At 46.3% G+C, this 11,680-nt stretch overlaps 1 long non-coding RNA gene across 1 annotated transcript in view; it reads right to left on the bottom strand.

The window, feature by feature from the left end:
- Window positions 1–482: 482 nt before the first annotated feature.
- LOC140693840 (uncharacterized) overlaps window positions 483–11,680 on the bottom strand; it is a 125,210-nt gene continuing 114,012 nt past the window's right edge. The window contains exons 16-17 of the long non-coding RNA XR_012069544.1: window positions 6,090–6,160; window positions 483–660 (exon numbers count right to left, since the gene is read on the bottom strand). This is a non-coding gene — a long non-coding RNA (uncharacterized lncRNA). The remainder of the gene's footprint in view (window positions 661–6,089; window positions 6,161–11,680) is intronic.

The following is an 11,680-nucleotide window of genomic DNA, read 5'->3' as shown; positions in this document are numbered from 1 at the left end:
CAGCAGAAATCAACCGACGGCTATGTATTGCGGGTGTGCCCATATTACAGGAACAATAGTTTCCCTTAGTGGGTCTCTGTGTACTGTGAACTGTTAGAAAGTTTAAAGACGTGTGAAACATTCAACTGAAAATGGACACACTTCCCTCCGTTGCTACAGTGCATACAGATCTGAACAAAAGGAAAGAGGGAAGAACAAAGGCCCATGGCACGCTAGTGGGTAGAATCACATTTACCTTAGGAACCTCTCGTCGGATGCAGCCCCTCCCCCAACACTGACAAGATGCAGCAGCCATTGGGGATGGCAGTTAGCGGTTGGATTCCAGGTGGAATGTTGGTGTGTACCGCGAGGCTTGTTGTGGCTGGTGGATCCTAGGTAACCGGGCAGAGTTCTGTGGGTGGATCAGTGCGATGGAGGGGCTGCCGCCCTCTGTGGAGCTTGGCTTAGGTCTTTGGTCCGGGAAGCTGTGTCAGTTCGAGATACTGCTGCTGCCCAAAGACCTGAGTTCACGGGTCAGTTTCCAGAACCTGAAAGGGCAGACAGTGGAAGATCTGCCTGTCTTCAGCTTACTGGAGAGGCTCCGAGGTCCTTTCAGACTTGCCCAGTCCTGTTGAAGTCGACTTTATGGGAGACACGAAGAGAAGCTGGCCGAAAACATGGCTGAACCGATTGAGGAGAGATGCGAACACATTGATGAGAGATGTTCTGCTACAATAGAGAATACTGGCCTGGAGACAGCTGTAGAGGATAGCAGGCTCGAAAGGCATTCATGAGACATATTGAACCTCGCTGATACTAGCAGAAACATACGGAGGGCCACCGTGGACTGGAGGAAGTTCCTCAATTCTCTGCTCCAAGAACGGATCCAAGATCCCTGACGTCTACAGAGAAGAGATGGCAGAGATGATAAAAACGCTCATGTTCTTGAAAGAGGTCAGATAATCCACACGACCCAAGGGGCAATTCCAAGCCATTCAGATCAAAGTGCACCAAGCCCAGGTAAGCCTTTTCCCAGGTTTGGGCCTAGCTATCAAGCACTTGCTCTTCCCTCCCCTCCACTCAGGCATCCATTTTGAGGGATCAGTACCTGAGCTGCAATGAAGCCAGTAAGAGAAGAGCAAGCCCCTCCTAGAATCAGATTTCCTCTAGCTTCATCCTCTGTGAACAACAGGGAACCCCATAAAGGTCAAATACTCTCGTATGAAATAGATAGGAATTGAATACTTAGCTCCCACAAAGAAACGATGGCCTTCCGCTAGATTCAGCAAATGCTGGGATTATGTCTTCTCTGGGGTGAAGGGAGTGTGGTAAGTGAGGAGAATCTTTGACTGAACTTGAATCTGTATTAGGCCTCCGTTTTTCATGACAGTCTAGGTAAATATTAGAAGTCAGATAGTGAACGGAACTGTAAAAGTCGCCAATGACATGAAAGACACAGCTTATGTGGACCGTCTTTCAATTGAGTCAAGCCCCCGGGGGCAATCTATCATGGGGGTGCAGACTTGGTTGCATTCAATTGCTTTACCCAACATGATCGGATGATTAAGCGTTCTCATCACTGATAGAAGAACACCTGGTTCTCAGTAGCCTAGCATAGCTGCAGCAGGGTTCTCATAGCCATAATGCCTCTAAGTTCTTTGGATTCAAAGCTAAATGTATATATTTAGTTCGTTTCCTCTTGTATTTTCCTTGAGAGGGATGTTACACCTTGAAATGCCAACATTGACCAGTAGGTGTCATCGGGAGTAAAGGGCACCACATGCACAAGGGAATCCAAGCTTGGGGGTTATTTCATGTTTCCATTAGTTATTTCATGGTTCCTGTTGGTTTCGGAGGCTTCAACAGTAAAGAGCTGACATGACCCCTTTAACAGTTCGGACTGCTAGTTTGCATTCTATCTGTCTATGTTTTCCTTAGAGCTGACAAAATGTTACCGAAATTGACAAGTCTGGCTTCTAGGTCGATTTAGTATGTTTCAGAAACTAACTTCATTTTCGTATAACTCCCAAAACATTTATATCAATTCTATTAAATTTTTAAAGACTGCAAATGAGATATCAACACAATGTCAAAACTGGAGTCTTCGGACAATCCCTCCCACCATGGCTGTATAGAAACAAAGAGATAAAAAAAATCACATTTCTGTGAAATGTATCTGGAAAGTGTTGATTCATCGATGCCCAGTTGACAGAGATGCAGTGCAACCTGCGCTCACTCGCTCCCATGGACACAGCAATGGAAACATCCACTCACCCAGCCCTTGGCACAGGACACTTGCCGAAGAGAGGTCTGTTACTTCCAAAGACAGGATGAGGCCTCAGAACACCTGGAAGCAGGAGAAGGAAAAGCAGGGAATGGATACCAGTGCATGGTCTGAGCCCTGTTGATGGAGCAGTAAAGGTGAAACTCTCTTTAACTTGGACGCACACTCTCAAGCGGACAGGAGACATGGGATTGAAGGTGATGCGCTGAGTGTTAGAAGAGTGCACAGCAGATGCTTGGCTGACAGAACTCAAAGAATCCAGTGCAAAATATCCCCACAGTTGATTCTGAGACCAAGCTCCGAGCTGCCAAATTTGAGGTAGCAGAGGCAGCGTTCAGGGAGGGATAGGGCTACGGATGGTGGCACACGCTGAGTCTCAGGGATCTGGAGTGCGTTGTGGGATGTGGTGGGTCCTATCAAGAGAGCAAACCGACCTGTGGCCCCAATGAGCAAGCAACCACCCTGGCGCGCGCAGTTGAAATTAGCGATATGTCCCATGGCCACACCCAGTGCATCTGCAGGACCAGAGACCTATTTGGCATTTGGCCAATAGAGCATGTGTGGGGCTGAATCAGAGATATTGTGCATCGGGTCTGAGGGATCCAGGGGGCCTTGGGTTTGAATTCAGAATGAAAAGCCTTAGGATCTGCTACATTCATAACCTGGGCTGTGATTATGGTTTGGTTTGAGGCACAGGATGTGCAACAGCTCTGTGGTTGCCTTCGTGCACCCGTGCCACAAGGATGAGAGGACAAGGAAGTGTGGTCCAAGACCACAGCGTGAGAAGAGGAAGGATTTCCTTCAGTTTATCTCTCAAAAGCGGATGCTACATTTTGGATGGCACCGGCACGGTTCGGCAGCGAGGACACCAAGTTCGGGCTGCGGGATCATTCCAGCAGGCCCTGATGTGTGACATCCATAGATATGCTTCCACTGGTGTTTCTGTAGACAGAGAAGCTCTTGGAAGAACTGGTTTCAGTGGGACATTCCCGTGGCACTACAAAGCACAAGCGCACTCACACTCTGCTCTTCTGGAAACACTCCAAAATAACATAGAGTAGAATGCAGAGCTGAGAACCTTTAGAAGCTCCATTTCCACCAGAGGAAGTGTCCTGTGCTCTTTCAGACTTGTGAGATAAGCGTAATCAAAATGAGGTTATCCTAATCGAAATAGTATGGGGGGTTCATCACAACAAAGGCAACACCAGCAATTGGAGATAGACCAGACAACACACACAGGAACAGGACATGGCATCAATGTCTAGGAAAATTTGTCCTCACAGAAATCCCATGCAATTGTGTAGAGCCAAGTGTCTAAAGTTTTCACTTAACCAAGCCCTAGAAGTCTACATTAGATACCTGAAATTACCTGACCAGTAGAGATGAAGAAATACAGTAAAAGGAAAAGGAAGTACCATTTTCATTTCCCAAGAGATTGAAGGCCCTAAAGATAAGCTTTCAGACAACTAGACTGCAAAACGTTCTCCAGAGCAAGTATTGAAAATGGAGGTGAGGGAAACACTGAAGAACAACAGTGTCTCAGAATCACAAAAGGCAGAATACCAGAAAAGGGGAAGAGAAAGCCTAAAGACGAGCCAAATAATCTCAGAAAACTCAGTGGATGAGAAAATATCAGGGCTAACATTCCGTCCTAAGCAGACGAGATATTGCAGAGGGACGCGTGAATGACTTTGAAGACAGGGGAACAGAAATCCCTCGGTCAGAAGCACACATAGGAAAGCAAGTGCCAACCAATGAAAACATTGCTGTTGAATCCTGGTTGAAGACAAGGCATGAAAGACTAAAATTCGAAAGAGTCCCAGATGGAAAAGCAAGAGATAAAGAAACAAACAATGTTTGAAAAGTTCTGTGTAGAAAAATCAGACTGAAACTTGCTGAAAGCCAAGATAGAATCATCTAGGCGAATTCAGGAAGTACACAGCGTCCAAAAGAGGTGGAATCCCAATAGACTTAGCAGCAGCTGTATGATCCAAATCAACAAAGTTCATGAGCATCCCAGTGATTTAAAATGCGCCTGGAGGAAAGCAACATAGTCACAAGAGAACCTCCAGAGGGGTTTCAGCTGCTATCTCAGCAGCAATATTGCAGGACAGGGAGGAGTGCCAGGACATAGACCATAGCTTGAATGGCAAAATGCTGCCATCTAGGGTAGCCTATGCCACATGACCACCATTTCTAATAACAGCAGAGCTAGAGAATGCCACAGACCTGCAAATCTTAAAAGAATTCAGCAGTTCAAAACTTATCCTAAAAGAAAGGTTGAGAATTCTCCCCTGAAGGGATAAGCAGCAAGATGAAATGGAAAGAAGAAAACCCTTATTGGAAATGCAAGAAGAGCATGAGTGGAAAAGAAGAAACAAGAAGAAGGCAAGGAGGACATCAAAACCCTAAAGATGGGAGAGGGAAGCAGGAAATCATAGGGGATTGGAAGCACTATCTTAAGGGAGTCAGCTTATATGACTCTCTGTTGGAAGCAAACGGAGAGATGCATGGCCTGACGTGTTTGCAAAGCAAACGAGAAGCAGACCAAGAAAGAATCAAACAAACAAACAACACAAAATGGTAGGGTAACATGAATATTCAAAAGAAATTACTCAAGGTGATGTCAAGGATCATTCAGTACGCATCGACCCAGTATCGCGGCTTGAATGTACTCAGCACACCTGTATTCGGAAATCAGAGGCGTGCATTTATATTCGTAAATATTGATTCATATGAGCATATCGTGACCTAACCCAAATGCCGATTTGGAATCCAATGGATTCCTAGTCCGTGATATAGACTTACAAGTCTTCCAACAGGATGAATGAATGCCATATTCTACACTACGTCGAGAAGAAATGGCACAAGCCTATAACAAGGAAAAGTAGCTCCGCAAAAGTGTACTAAGATCAAAAGAGACAGGCAGTAAAGTGCACATTGGGGATTGTATCATTCCTAGGAATTTCAGCCCCCTTGAAACAAATGGATAGATGTCCCGTGAATGCGGGTGTTTCAGCAGAAATCAACCGACGGCTATGTATTGCGGGTGTGCCCATATTACAGGAACAATAGTTTCCCTTAGTGGGTCTCTGTGTACTGTGAACTGTTAGAAAGTTTAAAGACGTGTGAAACATTCAACTGAAAATGGACACACTTCCCTCCGTTGCTACAGTGCATACAGATCTGAACAAAAGGAAAGAGGGAAGAACAAAGGCCCATGGCACGCTAGTGGGTAGAATCACTTTTACCTTAGGAACCTCTCGTCGGATGCAGCCCCTCCCCCAACACTGACAAGATGCAGCAGCCATTGGGGATGGCAGTTAGCGGTTGGATTCCAGGTGGAATGTTGGTGTGTACCGCGAGGCTTGTTGTGGCTGGTGGATCCTAGGTAACCGGGCAGAGTTCTGTGGGTGGATCAGTGCGATGGAGGGGCTGCCGCCCTCTGTGGAGCTTGGCTTAGGTCTTTGGTCCGGGAAGCTGTGTCAGTTCGAGATACTGCTGCTGCCCAAAGACCTGAGTTCACGGGTCAGTTTCCAGAACCTGAAAGGGCAGACAGTGGAAGATCTGCCTGTCTTCAGCTTACTGGAGAGGCTCCGAGGTCCTTTCAGACTTGCCCAGTCCTGTTGAAGTCGACTTTATGGGAGACACGAAGAGAAGCTGGCCGAAAATGTGGCTGCACGGATTGAGGAGAGATGCGAACACATTGATGAGAGATGTTCTGCTACAATAGAGAATACTGGCCTGGAGACAGCTGTAGAGGATAGCAGGCTCGAAAGGCATTCATGAGACATATTGAACCTCGCTGATACTAGCAGAAACATACGGAGGGCCACCGTGGACTGGAGGAAGTTCCTCAATTCTCTGCTCCAAGAACGGGTCCAAGATCCCTGACGTCTACAGAGAAGAGATGGCAGAGATGATAAAAACGCTCATGTTCTTGAAAGAGGTCAGATAATCCACACGACCCACGGGGCACTTCCAAGCCATTCAGATCAAAGTGCACCAAGCCCAGGTAAGCCTTTTCCCAGGTTTGGGCCTAGCTATCAAGCACTTGCTCTTCCCTCCCCTCCACTCAGGCATCCATTTTGAGGGATCAGTACCTGAGCTGCAATGAAGCCAGTAAGAGAAGAGCAAGCCCCTCCTAGAATCAGAGTTCCTCTAGCTTCATCCTCTGTGAACAACAGGGAACCCCATAAAGGTCAAATACTCTCGTATGAAATAGATAGGAATTGAATACTTAGCTCCCACAAAGAAACGATGGCCTTCCGCTAGATTCAGCAAATGCTGGGATTATGTCTTCTCTGGGGTGAAGGGAGTGTGGTAAGTGAGGAGAATCTTTGACTGAACTTGAATCTGTATTAGGCCTCCGTTTTTCATGACAGTCTAGGTAAATATTAGAAGTCAGATAGTGAACGGAACTGTAAAAGTCGCCAATGACATGAAAGACACAGCTTATGTGGACCGTCTTTCAATTGAGTCAAGCCCCCGGGGGCAATCTATCATGGGGGTGCAGACTTGGTTGCATTCAAGTGCTTTACCCAACATGATCGGATGATTAAGCGTTCTCATCACTGATAGAAGAACACCTGGTTCTCAGTAGCCTAGCATAGCTGCAGCAGGGTTCTCATAGCTATAATGCCTCTAGGTTCTTTGGATTCAAAGCTAAATGTATATATTTAGTTCGTTTCCTCTTGTATTTTCCTTGAGAGGGATGTTACACCTTGAAATGCCAACATTGACCAGTAGGTGTCATCGGGAGTAAAGGGCACCACATGCACAAGGGAATCCAAGCTTGGGGGTTATTTCATGTTTCCATTAGTTATTTCATGGTTCCTGTTGGTTTCGGAGGCTTCAACAGTAAAGAGCTGACATGACCCCTTTAACAGTTCGGACTGCTAGTTTGCATTCTATCTGTCTATGTTTTCCTTAGAGCTGACCAAATGTTACCGAAATTGACAAGTCTGGCTTCTAGGTCGATTTAGTATGTTTCAGAAACTAACTTCATTTTCGTATAACTCCCAAAACATTTATATCAATTCTATTAAATTTTTAAAGACTGCAAATGAGATATCAACACAATGTCAAAACTGGAGTCTTCGGACAATCCCTCCCACCACGGCTGTATAGAAACAAAGAGATAAAAAAAATCACATTTCTGTGAAATGTATCTGGAAAGTGTTGATTCATCGATGCCCAGTTGACAGAGAAGCAGTGCAACCTGCGCTCACTCGCTCCCATGGACACAGCAATGGAAACATCCACTGACCCAGCCCTTGGCACAGGACACTTGCCGAAGAGAGGTCTGTTACTTCCAAAGACAGGATGAGGCCTCAGAACACCTGGAAGCAGGAGAAGGAAAAGCAGGGAATGGATACCAGTGCATGGTCTGAGCCCTGTTGATGGAGCAGTAAAGGTGAAACTCTCTTTAACTTGGACGCACACTCTCAAGCGGACAGGAGACATGGGATTGAAGGTGATGCGCTGAGTGTTAGAAGAGTGCACAGCAGATGCTTGGCTGACAGAACTCAAAGAATCCAGTGCAAAATATCCCCACAGTTGATTCTGAGACCAAGCTCCGAGCTGCCAAATTTGAGGTAGCAGAGGCAGCGTTCAGGGAGGGATAGGGCTACGGATGGTGGCACACGCTGAGTCTCAGGGATCTGGAGTGCGTTGTGGGATGTGGTGGGTCCTATCAAGAGAGCAAACCGACCTGTGGCCCCAATGAGCAAGCAACCACCCTGGCGCGCGCAGTTGAAATTATCGATATGTCCCATGGCCACACCCAGTGCATCTGCAGGACCAGAGACCTATTTGGCATTTGGCCAATAGAGCATGTGTGGGGCTGAATCAGAGATATTGTGCATCGGGTCTGAGGGATCCAGGGGGCCTTGGGTTTGAATTCAGAATGAAAAGCCTTAGGATCTGCTACATTCATAACCTGGGCTGTGATTATGGTTTGGTTTGAGGCACAGGATGTGCAACAGCTCTGTGGTTGCCTTCGTGCACCCGTGCCACAAGGATGAGAGGACAAGGAAGTGTGGTCCAAGACCACAGCGTGAGAAGAGGAAGGATTTCCTTCAGTTTATCTCTCAAAAGCGGATGCTACATTTTGGATGGCACCGGCACGGTTCGGCAGCGAGGACACCAAGTTCGGGCTGCGGGATCATTCCAGCAGGCCCTGATGTGTGACATCCATAGATATGCTTCCACTGGTGTTTCTGTAGACAGAGAAGCTCTTGGAAGAACTGGTTTCAGTGGGACATTCCCGTGGCACTACAAAGCACAAGCGCACTCACACTCTGCTCTTCTGGAAACACTCCAAAATAACATAGAGTAGAATGCAGAGCTGAGAACCTTTAGAAGCTCCATTTCCACCAGAGGAAGTGTCCTGTGCTCTTTCAGACTTGTGAGATAAGCGTAATCAAAATGAGGTTATCCTAATCGAAATAGTATGGGGGGTTCATCACAACAAAGGCAACACCAGCAATTGGAGATAGACCAGACAACACACACAGGAACAGGACATGGCATCAATGTCTAGGAAAATTTGTCCTCACAGAAATCCCATGCAATTGTGTAGAGCCAAGTGTCTAAAGTTTTCACTTAACCAAGCCCTAGAAGTCTACATTAGATACCTGAAATTACCTGACCAGTAGAGATGAAGAAATACAGTAAAAGGAAAAGGAAGTACCATTTTCAGTTCCCAAGAGATTGAAGGCCCTAAAGATAAGCTTTCAGACAACTAGACTGCAAAACGCTCTCCAGAGCAAGTATTGAAAATGGAGGTGAGGGAAACACTGAAGAACAACAGTGTCTCAGAATCACAAAAGGCAGAATACCAGAAAAGGGGAAGAGAAAGCCTAAAGACGAGCCAAATAATCTCAGAAAACTCAGTGGATGAGAAAATATCAGGGCTAACATTCCGTCCTAAGCAGACGAGATATTGCAGAGGGACGCGTGAATGACTTTGAAGACAGGGGAACAGAAATCCCTCGGTCAGAAGCACACATAGGAAAGCAAGTGCCAACCAATGAAAACATTGCTGTTGAATCCTGGTTGAAGACAAGGCATGAAAGACTAAAATTCGAAAGAGTCCCAGATGGAAAAGCAAGAGATAAAGAAACAAACAATGTTTGAAAAGTTCTGTGTAGAAAAATCAGACTGAAACTTGCTGAAAGCCAAGATAGAATCATCTAGGCGAATTCAGGAAGTACACAGCGTCCAAAAGAGGTGGAATCCCAATAGACTTAGCAGCAGCTGTATGATCCAAATCAACAAAGTTCATGAGCATCCCAGTGATTTAAAATGCGCCTGGAGGAAAGCAACATAGTCACAAGAGAACCTCCAGAGGGGTTTCAGCTGCTATCTCAGCAGCAATATTGCAGGACAGGGAGGAGTGCCAGGACATAGACCATAGCTTGAATGGCAAAATGCTGCCATCTAGGGTAGCCTATGCCACATGACCACCATTTCTAATAACAGCAGAGCTAGAGAATGCCACAGACCTGCAAATCTTAAAAGAATTCAGCAGTTCGAAACTTATCCTAAAAGAAAGGTTGAGAATTCTCCCCTGAAGGGATAAGCAGCAAGATGAAATGGAAAGAAGAAAACCCTTATTGGAAATGCAAGAAGAGCATGAGTGGAAAAGAAGAAACAAGAAGAAGGCAAGGAGGACATCAAAACCCTAAAGATGGGAGAGGGAAGCAGGAAATCATAGGGGATTGGAAGCACTATCTTAAGGGAGTCAGCTTATATGACTCTCTGTTGGAAGCAAACGGAGAGATGCATGGCCTGACGTGTTTGCAAAGCAAACGAGAAGCAGACCAAGAAAGAATCAAACAAACAAACAACACAAAAAGGGTAGGGTAACATGAATATTCAAAAGAAATTACTCAAGGTGATGTCAAGGATCATTCAGTACGCATCGACCCAGTATCGCGGCTTGAATGTACTCAGCACACCTGTATTCGGAAATCAGAGGCGTGCATTTATATTCGTAAATATTGATTCATATGAGCATATCGTGACCTAACCCAAATGCCGATTTGGAATCCAATGGATTCCTAGTCCGTGATATAGACTTGCAAGTCTTCCAACAGGATGAATGAATGCCATATTCTACACTACGTCGAGAAGAAATGGCACAAGCCTATAACAAGGAAAAGTAGCTCCGCAAAAGTGTACTAAGATCAAAAGAGACAGGCAGTAAAGTGCACATTGGGGATTGTATCATTCCTAGGAATTTCAGCCCCCTTGAAACAAATGGATAGATGTCCCGTGAATGCGGGTGTTTCAGCAGAAATCAACCGACGGCTATGTATTGCGGGTGTGCCCATATTACAGGAACAATAGTTTCCCTTAGTGGGTCTCTGTGTACTGTGAACTGTTAGAAAGTTTAAAGACGTGTGAAACATTCAACTGAAAATGGACACACTTCCCTCCGTTGCTACAGTGCATACAGATCTGAACAAAAGGAAAGAGGGAAGAACAAAGGCCCATGGCACGCTAGTGGGTAGAATCACATTTACCTTAGGAACCTCTCGTCGGATGCAGCCCCTCCCCCAACACTGACAAGATGCAGCAGCCATTGGGGATGGCAGTTAGCGGTTGGATTCCAGGTGGAATGTTGGTGTGTACCGCGAGGCTTGTTGTGGCTGGTGGATCCTAGGTAACCGGGCAGAGTTCTGTGGGTGGATCAGTGCGATGGAGGGGCTGCCGCCCTCTGTGGAGCTTGGCTTAGGTCTTTGGTCCGGGAAGCTGTGTCAGTTCGAGATACTGCTGCTGCCCAAAGACCTGAGTTCACGGGTCAGTTTCCAGAACCTGAAAGGGCAGACAGTGGAAGATCTGCCTGTCTTCAGCTTACTGGAGAGGCTCCGAGGTCCTTTCAGACTTGCCCAGTCCTGTTGAAGTCGACTTTATGGGAGACACGAAGAGAAGCTGGCCGAAAACATGGCTGAACCGATTGAGGAGAGATGCGAACACATTGATGAGAGATGTTCTGCTACAATAGAGAATACTGGCCTGGAGACAGCTGTAGAGGATAGCAGGCTCGAAAGGCATTCATGAGACATATTGAACCTCGCTGATACTAGCAGAAACATACGGAGGGCCACCGTGGACTGGAGGAAGTTCCTCAATTCTCTGCTCCAAGAACGGATCCAAGATCCCTGACGTCTACAGAGAAGAGATGGCAGAGATGATAAAAACGCTCATGTTCTTGAAAGAGGTCAGATAATCCACACGACCCAAGGGGCAATTCCAAGCCATTCAGATCAAAGTGCACCAAGCCCAGGTAAGCCTTTTCCCAGGTTTGGGCCTAGCTATCAAGCACTTGCTCTTCCCTCCCCTCCACTCAGGCATCCATTTTGAGGGATCAGTACCTGAGCTGCAATGAAGCCAGTAAGAGAAGAGCAA

This window comes from Vicugna pacos, unplaced genomic scaffold, assembly GCF_048564905.1.
Source record: "Vicugna pacos unplaced genomic scaffold, VicPac4 scaffold_20, whole genome shotgun sequence".
Taxonomy (NCBI): domain Eukaryota; kingdom Metazoa; phylum Chordata; class Mammalia; order Artiodactyla; family Camelidae; genus Vicugna; species Vicugna pacos.
This window is presented reverse-complemented; position numbering and strand designations above follow the sequence as displayed.